Here is a 12,453-nt window from a genome sequence, read left to right as displayed (position 1 = left end):
TTCCAGCCTGGGCTTCACGGCCGTCATGAACGTGTCACAGTGCTGCAGAGATTTTGTTTATGGCCAGTTTTGGGGCCAGTTTATGGCCAGATTTTGGGGGGCCTGCCCAGCATCCACCTTCCAGCTGTTACGAAGGACGTAGCTGCGAGCGTCTGTGTGTGCGTTTCTGGGGGGATGGTTTTGTTTCCGCCGGGTGTGTGCTTAAGAGGCGAATGCCGAGTCCCTGCTAAGTGTGTGCCTAACCTTTTTCAGGAGCCCCCAAAGTGTTTTCCGCAGCAGCCACACCGTTTTACATTCCCACTCCAGATTCTCGCCTTTTTCTACTTTAAAAAACTCCAGGCAGAGGGAACACAACAAGTAAAGACCAGAGGCCCAGCAGGCGGTGCTTGGCTGGAGCTCACCACGGGCTGGACCAGAAGACACGAGAGAGACGGGAGTGGAAGCTGATGCCCAGTGGTGGGTGGCAACGAGGGCTCGGGTGGCTGGGCTGTGTTGCTATGCAGAGGGAGTGGAGATGCTTGGAAATGCTTTGCAGTGGTGAGAATATGGCTTGTTGGGAGAGTGTCTGTGTATCTGGAATTACCTGAGAAGGCCTGGAGGAGTGACACCAGTGACAAGGCCATTGCAGGACACCCAGGAGGCCACGGGAGTAGTCAGGTGGGATTGCCATGAGGGCTGGAGAGAAGAGTCAGTCAGAGGACACAGCCTGGGAGCATCTGCAGTCCGGGCAGGGGCGGGAGCAGCCTTCGGGGTGGTGGGTGGGAAGAAGACAAGGGCAGAAAGGGTTCCAGGACTCAGGAGAGAAGAGGCAGGTCCTGAGTTGTTTACCAAGAATTTCCATTAAAATAACACAAGCTAGGCTGGGTGTTGTCACACCTGTAATCCCAGCACTTTGGGAGGCCGAGGCAGGCGGATCATTTGAGGTGAGGAGTTTTGAGACCAGCCTGGCCAACATGGTGAAACCCTGTCTCTACTAAAAATACAAAAAATTATCCAGGCGTGGTGGCGTGTGCCTGTAATCCCAGCTACGTGGGAGGCTGAGGCACGAAACTCACTTGAATCTAGGAGGCGGAGGTTGCAGTGAGCTGAGACCACACCACTGCACTCCAGCCTGGGGCACAGAGCAAGACTCTGTCTCAAAAAAAATAAGCTATTGATGGGCTATATGTTGTTAAGCTGTAGTGTGTGGGTTATCGTGTCCAGTATAGCATTGTTCGATTAATTTATAGCCTCTTGTGGCAACAGCAAGCAGTTTCCAGAGATGAATACGCAGCTTGAGTACGCAGGGCAGATGGGGCATGACGGCTGCCTCATCTTAACGCCTCGGGCCTGATAATTTAAAAGGACTCACAGTCCTCAGATAAACATGACTTTCTTTTCTCATGAGGAAACACAGAAGGTGGCTAAAAAGTACCTGTTTCTCTCATGACACCCATCCTATCAGGTTTTTATTTCCCACACCGCCCAGTTTTCCAACTCCTTGGATGCCAGCTGGATGTCCTGGAATTCCATTCAATTCTGAGACTCACCACCTGGGTGGCAGTGCACCGTCCTCCCTCCCGGCATCTGGATGAGTTCACCACCCTGGGAGTTCCTGGAATCCCGTCATTTAGGATGGCTATGGAGGTTCCATTATGTAGGTGTGGGGCCGAGGGAGAGTTTTCCGCTCAGCCTTACAAGCGTTCGCTGAAAACTCAGCTCACAAAAGGCAGATTAACTGGAGAAAAGGCACACAGATTAATGTGTATACAAGAGAGCCTTCAGAAAAATCGCTCATTTTTATGCTTAGGTTCAATGAAGTATGGGCAGCCTTGTAGAAACAGGATTGGATGCTTAGCTGGATCCGATGCTAATGGACTGAGTGGGAAAACCCAGCCTGGCCTGTATGTCTGGATTCTCCTTGGCCCCTCTGAGCAGCGCCCTCTCCTGGGTGTGGGTGGGACCCTCTCTGGAATGGGGGTCTTAGGAGCTACGGCCAAGCCAGGGAGGTCAGACCATTTCTTTACGGCCAGTTTGTAGACATGGAGGCACAGGGAAAATCAGAGCCCTAATTTTTGGTTGTTTGGATGGCTTTGGGGAAAGGGGCTCTGGTTTCTAGGACCCACTGTGGGGAAGAAGGATTCCCGTTTCTGTGGCACCTTGAGTGAGGGTGGTACTGAGAGACAGAGGTGGGAGAAGCTCAGAGAGAAACGTGCTTCCGAGGCTGCTGCTGAGGCCCTCATTTTGGAGTATGATCTTCTGAGCCCCAACATAGGCACCAAAAATAGCGTCCTAAGGCCCCCAGTGACTGCATGGACCCCCTCTTGGACAAGGGGACCCCAGAGAAACCTGGAAAACAGTTCCCGGCCACAATGGTTTTCATTAACAGAATAATTGGTTAAATTCTTGGCCATCGGTAATCAGTTCCATCTCCAGCTCCTGTCCTCTCTCCCCTCTCACTTCCTGGAGGTTGGGGTGGATCTGAAAGTTCTCACCTGTAAGTCCTGCCTTGGTCTTTCTGGGAAGCAGTCCCTTCCTGAAGCTGCCCAAGGGTCACCAGCTCTGTCCTCTCGTCAGCACACGAAAGACACGCTCACCACTCAAGAGGTTCCAGGGCTCTTAGAAGCTCTGGTGTTGGGAATCTGGGACGAAGACCAAATCTATATGTTGTTATTATCACAATACTATGGCAACGGTCTGCAAACCAGGAAGAGAATCTCACCAGACGCCAGCCATGCTAGCACCCTGATGTTGGCCTTTCTGCCTCCAGGACTGAGTGAGAGAATGTTTGTGGGGTGAGCCCTGGTCTGTGGTGTGCTTTACGGGCGGGACCCCTGTGAGCCCCGAGTCAGCACTTGCTGCCTCCCTGCTCTCAGAGGCACGTGGCAGTTGCCTTTCCCTGTGGAGGGTTGGGTGAGATTGCCCTTGCACTGACAGCAACTGAAGAAGGATTGAGGGCCCTAGATCTCTGGGTGCAGGGCGCCTGGGTGAAACGACCTGCCACACATGACTGATTTTCAGCCAAAGATCACTTGTAGCTTACCAAATATGCCAGACCAAAAGCTAAAACCAAAAGTTGAGAGAGAATCTTCATTTTACAAATGGAGAAATCAGAGCATCCTAATGGTGAGCGACTTGTTTAAAAAGGAAAATTCTGTATGGCTGTGGGTCTGCAGCTGCTGTCAAAGGATTGCTTTCAGTAACTTGCCAGTAATGGTGGAGCAGTTGTGCTTGCTTCCTAGTCAGAGAGCATGTCAAATAAAAGAACCCTAATTTTGGAATTTTGAGTTCAATTCCTAGCTCCTGAAAAATGATTTCAAACTTAGAAATTGGTTCCAGCAACATTATGAGTCAAGAATGAAGGTAGAATAAAGATATTTTCTGGCATTCAACCTTCCAAAACATTTACCTGTTTAAACTTCTTTTAGAAAGTTACTTGAGGATGTGCTCCAGCAAAATGAAGGAGAAAATAAAGAGGAAGACCTGGGATCCAACAAATAGTGGATTCAACTGAGAAAAGTTGTGGAGGGAAGTCCCAGGAGGAGAGCTGCACACTGGATCCAAGAGAGTGGCACAATGGAGGCTGCACATGGGGCTCATCCTGAGGAGACTCCCTGGCATAATGGAGCACTAGGGGTGAAGGCAGATAGAAGATAGCTGGGAGACTATGAACACACATGAGCATGTATTGTGAGAAAAAAAAAGTCAAAACTATCAGGGTGGGCAAAGGGCAGGGGGAAGCTGTTGATGGAATGAAAAATAACCATCATGCTTTGTTTGGCTCAGTAATAAGCAATATTAACTTAGTCATGAAACTGTAAATACTAACTATGGACTTAACTAAAAATAGAGATATAATTATAGTGTGGATGTGGTAGTAGGGGAGATGGAGCTAAAATGCCTGTCCAGCAGGAAATAAACAAATAATGTCTAAAAAATGGATAAGTCAAGCAACAAAAATAGAGGCATATGATTTTGTGATAAAACAGTCATGACCAGAAGGAACAGCTTTAACAGGGACAAGTAGTTGCTTTTGCAAAAAGAGAATTAGGACGTGGCTGGGTGGGAGGCAAGTGACTGTCAGCTCCAGGATCCACATCTGGTCCTGCTTTATTCCACAGTTCAAGTGTATTGTGTAAAGATCGATATTTTAATTAAAGTGTAATAAGGTGAGATAATTAAATAGTAAAAAAAATTAATAAATAAAACAAAGCTGCCCATTCCCGTACCTCGTTGCTCAGCTTCCCGCAGCCCCCAGGCCCCACCCCGAGGGCTTCCTGCAGGACAGAGCACATTGCAGCTGCCACAGCAGGAACTGGATGCACTGGTCAGTCACAAACCACAAAGCAGAACTGGAAGCTAGTGGAGTGGGGGAAATATTTGCAGTAAATATGACACAAAGATTAATAGCTACTTATAGATTTCACATCTATTAAGGTTCGTCTGTAAAATCACTGTGGTTGGGGTTTGGAACACAGAGACACTCACACATGAAGCAGTGTTAAATACACGGGAAAGACACAGTCGTATGTGCAGGGCACACAGGAGCAATGCAGTGGGCACGGGTCAGCACACATGGCCCAGGAGATGCAGGGAAGCCGAGCACCACTCTGCCCACTCAAACGCCCAGCTCTGCACTCGGCAGCCACGGCGAAGAGGGCAGCCTCCGAAGCGATCTGACAAAACCTAGGGGTGAATACAGGAGTTCACACCTTTGACCCACTCTCCCACCAGAAAGTCACGACAGGAGGAATGATGAGGCTCTGGGTGGCAAATGCGTAACAGGAGACAATCCAAATATCCAGCAACGAGGCATTAAGTAGATCAAGGCACATCTATTTGTGGCTTATGAGTTACTGGGTGGACGTGGGGTGGACACGGGGAGCCCACTGGGCCGTAGCCCCCATCCTCCATTCCCACCACACCCCACAGCTCCCTCCTCACTGGGGTGGACCTTGTACAGTTCTACCATCCAGCAGCCATGTAAGTATCTGCCAGATTAAATTCCACATCCACTGAAGGATGAAGACAGCAGACAAGACTTTAGGCAGATTTCCCCCTCTAGCCTCTCTGTGAGCTCCATCTGCAGGCACTGCCTGTAGGGCCTGGCATACTCAGGGCCTGGCAGACTTAGGGCCCAGCACACACGGGGCACAGCACACTCAGGGCCTGGCATACACAGGGTCTGGCACACACAGGCCCAGCACACACAGGGTCCGGCACACACAGTGCCTGCCAACCACAGGCCCAGCACACGCAGAGTCCTGCACACTCAGGGCCTGGCGCATACATGGTCCAGCACACACGGTGCCCGGCACACACAGGGTCCAGCACACACAGGGTCCAGCACACTCAGGGCACAGCACACTCGGGGTCTGGCACACTCAGTGCCTGGCACAGTGGGGGCAAAACACACAGGGCATGGCACACTCAGGATCTGGCACACTCAGGGGTTCCAGGGCTCCAGGATATTAATGCTGGTGCCTGGAGTTCTTAGGGGTGTCTGGGGGCACAGAAGAGGGGCTGGCTGGGCCTCCTGGACAGGGTGAGGGTGGGGCGTCACATTCTGTTTAGAAAATAAGGAGTGTTTTTAAAAAGCAGTAAAAACCGTAAAAGGAAACCCCTCAGGGCCACATCTTGAGGTTTACCTGGACGTGACCCTGAAAATACATGTCCGTGTCTTTCCCACGTGTTCAGTGCTGCCTCGCGTGTGAGTTTCTCTGCGTTCTCTTTGCAGCTTCGAGGGGCTGGGCCCAAGTCCTCCGTGGGGGCCCCAGAGCAGCGGCTGGGAATTCGGAGGGTGTGGAGGGCATCCTGAGACAGGGGAGATCTGGGCGGGCATCCATGCGGGCCCCAGAGCAGCGGCTGGGAATTCGGAGGGTGTGGAGGGCATCCTGAGGCAGGGGAGATCTGGGCGGGCATCCGTGCGGGCCCCAGAGCAGCGGCTGGGAATTCGGAGGGTGCGGAGGGCATCCTGAGGCAGGGGAGATCTGGGCAGGCAGCACAGGGCCTGAGGGGGTGTCGAGCTTTACAGTGGACAAATCCTGCCAGCCTGGCACGTGGCCTCCAGCCTGGGGCCTGATGCCTGCTGGACAATGGAGGGCTGAAGAGGAAGGCCCACAGTGACACGCGGAAATTAGACAGGTTTTCCTGGTTTGAGGAAGCAGTCACGTCCGCTCCGGCAGGGGACCGCTTTGATGGAGGAGCTTGGATGCTGGTGTTTGCCGGCCAGGCTTCCGCCAAGGGCCCTTCAACCCACGCTTCGGGCCGTGGCCCCAGGGTCTGTGGGGGGTCTGCTGCTGGGGCTTCTGGTTGACTCAGGGGCTGGTGGGGACTCCTAGCAGAAGCTCCGAGGCCTCCACCTTATAACCCAATGGGTCGCAGGGCTGCGGGGCAGCTGTGGGCTGGGCTGGGCTCACACTTGGTCCTACAAGTGAAGCCACTTTGGGGGCTTCTGGGCCCAAGTCCAACCACAAGGAGGAGTGAAACTGATGCATTTCTAAATGCTTCAGCTTGGCAGCGATAAAAATATTTGGGAAATCTTTGACATTTACCGAGCACCTACTATGGACGGAGAACTCAAGAAACCCTTTCCAGGCGTTCTCCTCAACAATCCTGACCGGCCGCTGTGGGCCCTTAGGACCTTAGGCAGCCGCCCTGCTCACCCAGAGCACGGAAGAGTTGAGATCAGAACCTACTCCCCTCCCACCCTCCAAGCCTCACTCTGCACTCCCCATCACAGGGCTGACATGGGGAACAGCTGAGGCAGCCAGATTTGGGAGGGCAGAGCTGGAGGGGTACCCTGGGCTCTTACCAGCCATGCGAGCCCAGCTCAGGAAAACATGGGGAGCCTGGCCAGGTGGCTCTGGGGCCACCATCTTGGATGACAGCTGCTCAGGGCTCTGGGTTTCCTGCCAGGAGGAAAAGGAGATCAGCTGCACCCCCATATGCTGGGACTCTCAGGGTGTCTGCGCCTTCACAGAGACCTCACGTTTCGAGTGAGGACGGGTCAAAGTGCGAAATCAGTGACCACCAGCTGGGAGCTTTGGGCATCCTGATGGTCCCACTCTGGGGAAGGGAGGGGTCCCCCAGTCTCTGCTGGCCAGTGTCGGGGTGAGGCACTGCCCCGCCTGCCCCACGGAATGTCTGGGCCCCAGCAGGCAGCTGCATCCGAAGTCTCATTAGTGCCCACACCTGCCAAGAGTGACCCGTGTGCCCGCTGTGCCCAGGGTGGAATTCCACAGAGCCGCTCCCCAGCAGACAGCTCTTCAGTCCCACTGGCTCTTATCAACTCCTGTTACTGCAGCGACTGCACCCGCCTCCTCTCTACGATGCGTAAGAACCGCCTTTCCTGTCACCCTGCGAGGCAGGGTTGTGGGGCAGAAGTAGTGGCTCTGGGGCTGGGCAGGAAGGCTTGAGCCTGGCTTGGGATCAGCCAGCTTGAGCTGGGGTGCGCTGCAGGAACAAATGGCCTCCTGCGTCTTGGGCTTCCAGCAACAGCGTGTGCTTCTCACTCACGCTACAGGCCCGTGATGGTCAGCTGGAGCTCCGTTCCACGGCCTCTCAGTTCCGGGACCCAGGCTGAAGGATGCCTCTCATGGGAGGCTCTGTGGGCTGGAGGATGGGGACATGGTGGAACCATGTGATGGCCCGTGAGGCATCTGCTCAGCTAGGACATTGGCAAAAGCATCACCCAAACCTGACATCAAGGGGCCCCAGGGAGAGGCAGGAAACACTCCGAGCACGAATCTAGCCAGTCTACCCCTCGTGTGTCCTTGAGCAAGTGAGGACCTTCTCCAGACCTCGGTGCCCTCAGCCGAGATGGGCATGGCCGTGGCAGGACTACTGGGGTCTAGCAGCATTGCCAAGGCCTGGCCCGCGCCTGCTGTCTCTGTGGGGCCCTCTCAGTCTGCTGAGGTCTTGGTGATGATTGATAAGCTGGACAGTACATTCCGAGCCCTGATGTGCCCTGCAGATGCAAGGGCTGTCTGTGGTCACCGTGGTTTCTGGAACCCTCTATTTTCCATTTGAATCCCACACAGCCAGCTATGGCTATGGACAAAGAGTGCAAGCTCTGAATCCGCTCCCAGCCTTGGGGCCCTCAGGGTCACTCAACTCCCAGTGCCTTACAAGGTGGGCTCCTCTGAGCGTGTGGACGGCCGCTCCACTGGGCTGAGATGCTTCCCCTGTGAGCCTGCCTGACCCCCCGACAGGCCTCCCGGGGCATGTCCTGCATGCCCCACTGGGGACCCTCCACACCGGTGACATGAGGCCAGCCCTGCTGGGAGTGCCCCGGCCCTGGCATTGTGTCTCCTGGCTGTCCCTGTTCTCCTGGGCAGATTTTCCAGCTATTTTCTTTTTCATTCCTGCACATCTGGGTTGACTTCACTGGCAACGCGAGGCTCCCGCTAGACATCGCATTTTGTTTTACAGTGGGAAGAAGCGTGGAATGATACCAATTTCTTGATCCACGATATATCTGGGGGCACCAAAATTCAGGCGTTTTCTCTCCTCCCCCACGTCAGAGGCAGTAACCTGTCCAGCTCCCCTCTCAGAAGCAGCAGGATCCTGAGCTGCTTCTGTGAATGTTCACAAGCTGCTTGAAATGACTTCCTACCACTGGATCTGCGCGGGGAGAGCAAGGGGCAGCAAGCCTGAAGCCTCCAGTGTGCAACTCACCCCACCGTGTAACACCTGACTGTGCAACTCACTCCAGTGCATAACTCACCCCAGTGCATAACTCACACCATCATTGTGTAACTCACCCTATCATTGTGTAACTCACCCCATCATTGTGTAACTCACCCATCATTGTGTAACTCACCCCATCATTGTGTAACTCACCCCACTGTGCAAATCACACCACTGTGTAACTCACCCCATCATTGTGTAACTTACCCCATTGTGTAACTCACCCCACTGTGTAACTCACCCCATCATTGTGTAACTTACCCCACTGTGCAAATCACACCACTGTGTAACTCACCCTATCATTGTGTAACTCACCCCATCATTGTGTAACTCACCCCACTGTGCAAATCACACCACTGTGTAACTCACCCCATCACTGTGTAACCCACCATTGTGTAACTCACCCCACTGTGTAACTCACCCATCATTGTGTAACTCACCCCATCATTGTGTAACTCACCCCACTGTGCAAATCACCCCACTGTGTAACTCACCCCATCATTGTGTAACTCACCCCATTGTGTAACTCACCCCATCATTGTGTAACTCACCCCATTGTGTAACTCACCCCACTGTGTAACTCACCCCATCATTGTGTAACTCACCCCATTGTGTAACTCACCCCACTGTGTAACTCACCCCATCATTGTGTAACTCACCCCACTGTGCAAATCACCCATCATTGTGTAACTCACCCCATCATTTTGTAACTCACCCCACCGTGTAACTCACCCCATCATTGTGTAACTCACCCCACCGTGTAACTCACCCCATCATTGTGTAACTCACCCCACCGTGTAACTCACCCCATCATTGTGCAAATCACCCCAGTGTGTAACTCACCCCACCGTGTAACTCACCCCATTATTGTGTAACTCACCCCACCGTGTAACTCACCTCATCATTGTGTAACTCAACCCATCATTGTGTAACTCACCCCACCGTGTAACTCACCCCATCATTGTGTAACTCACCCCACTGTGTAACTCACCCCATCATTGTGCAAATCACCCCAGTGTGTAAGTCACCCCACCGTGTAACTCACCCCATCATTGTGTAACTCTCCCCACCGTGTAACTCACCCCATCATTGTGTAACTCACCCCACCGTGTAACTCACCCCATCATTGTGCAAATCACCCCAGTGTGTAACTCACCCCACCGTGTAACTCACCCCATTATTGTGTAACTCACCCCACCGTGTAACTCACCTCATCATTGTGTAACTCAACCCATCATTGTGTAACTCACCCCACCGTGTAACTCACCCCATCATTGTGTAACTCACCCCACTGTGTAACTCACCCCATCATTGTGCAAATCACCCCAGTGTGTAAGTCACCCCACCGTGTAACTCACCCCATCATTGTGTAACTCTCCCCACCGTGTAACTCACCCCATTATTGTGTAACTCACCCCACCGTGTAACTCACCTCATCATTGTGTAACTCAACTCATCGTTGTGTAACTCACCCCATTGTGTAACTCACCCCACTGTCTAACTCACCCCATTGTGTAACTCACAGAGCTTGGTCATCCTGTCTAGTGTCACTGTCCTAAAAGCACTGTCGGGTCACTGAGCCTGTGATTAGCCTGAGCTTTACCTACCCAGAACCCCTTCTGAGCGCCATGAGCACCTTTGTAGGCTCAGCTGTGAAGTTTCCAGATTCCACATGCACTTGCCCCGTCAGGGGTCAGGATGCTGCCAGAGTTGTGTTCACCTCAGGTGTGTCATCACTGTAGCTGTTTCGGTCCGTGACACGGTCTTGCAATGTTGGCGTGCACGTGGAAGCGTGCAGGGAACAGTCGGCACTGGCATCAAGGCCCCTGGATGTGGCCATCCACCCTCGATGGCCCCAGGTCCTTTCAGCCCCTCAGGGTTTATTTCCTAGGGAAACTCTGGTTTGGAACCATAACTGCAAAGAGGAAAGTCACAGAAGTTCAGTGGGATGATCCAACTTGCTTGCCAAGAACACACTGCTCCACTAAAATTCTCTTGTAGTTTCTACACCCAAAACATGGGCCAAAAATTCAGAAGCCACTGGGACAGCCTGGGAAGAACAAACCTGGCTAGGGACTTTGTCAGTCATCCCAAGTCACAAGCGCTCAGGCGTCCCGTACAGGAGAGGGGGTCTTGGCCCAGAGCTCACCCTCCTCGCTGAGGCACAGCTGGGGTATGCTTGGTCCATCGGAGCTAAGATGCTCTGCACTGTGCTTTTAAGGAGCAGGGATCCTGCCAGGGAGGACTCTTAAATGGAACCACGATAAGCAGTGATTTACGGTCAGCCCCTATACACACAGCAGATGCTGTGAGGCCTGCTGAGCTTTGGAGCAGTGCACCTGCACTCCTGCCTCCCTGTTTGACCCGGCTCCAGCCTCTGTGCTCCGTGCTGCACTCCAATCCCACCAGCACCAGCAGCTGATGGCAGGGGAGACGTTCTTTCCATGATAAGGATTTGTTTCAACCAGCCATGAGTTCTTCCAGTAAACACAATTAGCACATAAAACTGCATCGCGTGGTGAAAGGAATTAGGAAAATATGCTGTGTTTACTTTGTGGTTCCAAGAACTGATATCTTTAAACCTTTGATTTGCCAAGAGCTCAAGTCATGGGCAGGAAAGGAGGGTAAACCCGCCCCGTCACTTGCAAGCGGCCGATGGATAAACAGCCGCCAGCGTCTCCTCACAGCGCAACTCAGCTGCTGCTCCCGAGCTGTGCTTCCAAGTGCTGGGCTGTTTGGCCTCTGCCCCCAAGTGGAGGCTCCTGCAGAGCACAGCTGGGCCAGGAGCTGGGTGGCTTCGTTGATGCTGTCATTGCTGTGCCTCAGTTTCCATCCACAGAAGAGGGGACCGTACAGGGCTCTTGAGCAGAACAAGATAGTTGTCATGAGACTCTGGGGGCTGCACCAAATGATGCTGGTCACTGAAAAGGAAGCAACCTGTGTTACCCGGACCGCATGACCTCCACACCGCTTTCCAGAAGGTTCGTGAATAACCCACCCCTCATTTACGTGTAATTAGGTGGAGGTATAAACAGAGCCAGCCAGCAATCTGAGGGGGCCCTTTTGCCTGTGGTTGGCCCTGCTCTGTCCGTGCAGCAGCCTTTGGCTGTGCCCCATCGCCCTAATCAATGCTTCTTCTGTCAGATTCTGTGTGAATCTCTCCTAATCACGCTTCCTCCACCATCGGCTCACGTGTGAATTATCTCCTGATCACGCTTCCTCCACCATCGGCTCACGTGTGAATTATCTCCTGATCACGCTTCCTCCACCATCGGCTCACATGTGAATTATCTCCTAATCAATGCCTCCTTCACTGTCGGCTCACGTGTGAATTATCTCCTAATCAATGCCTCCTTCACTGTCGGCTCACATGTGAATTATCTCCTGATCAACGCCTCCTCCACCGTCGGCTCTCGTGTGAATCTCTCCTAATCAATGCCTCCTCCACCGTCGGCTCACGTGTGAATCTCTCCTGAGTGAAGCCGAGAGTCCTCTTGGACAGAGGGGGTCTGCCTGCCTTGGTTTTGCTCTGCAGACCACTCGCTTTGGTTTAGAAGCTCCCTCTCTTGAGGAAGGTGATTGCTGCTAAAGCAAAAATTGTCAACCCTTTCTGGAGAAATAGAATCCAGAGCCACTACACATAAAATTTATATTTAGGATAAAATCCAAAATTATTTGACATATGAAAACCAAGAAAAATATTACCAATCTTCAAAAGAAATGACAACTTTTAGTTTCCAACATTGAGATGGAAAGACTGTTGCAGTTACCAGACAAGTACTT

The 12,453-nt window shown here is 52.7% G+C and overlaps 1 pseudogene; it reads right to left on the bottom strand.

Annotated features, from left to right (window-relative positions):
• Positions 1–4,209: 4,209 nt before the first annotated feature.
• LOC126940842 (uncharacterized) lies at positions 4,210–10,510 on the bottom strand (annotated as a pseudogene).
• Between the last annotated feature and the right edge of the window lie 1,943 nt (positions 10,511–12,453).

The sequence above is a fragment of the Macaca thibetana genome, chromosome 17 (genome assembly GCF_024542745.1).
Source record: "Macaca thibetana thibetana isolate TM-01 chromosome 17, ASM2454274v1, whole genome shotgun sequence".
In the NCBI taxonomy this organism is placed as follows: Eukaryota; Metazoa; Chordata; class Mammalia; order Primates; family Cercopithecidae; genus Macaca; species Macaca thibetana.
The sequence above is the reverse complement of the archived record's forward strand: the minus strand, read 5'-3'. Positions and strand labels throughout refer to the sequence as shown.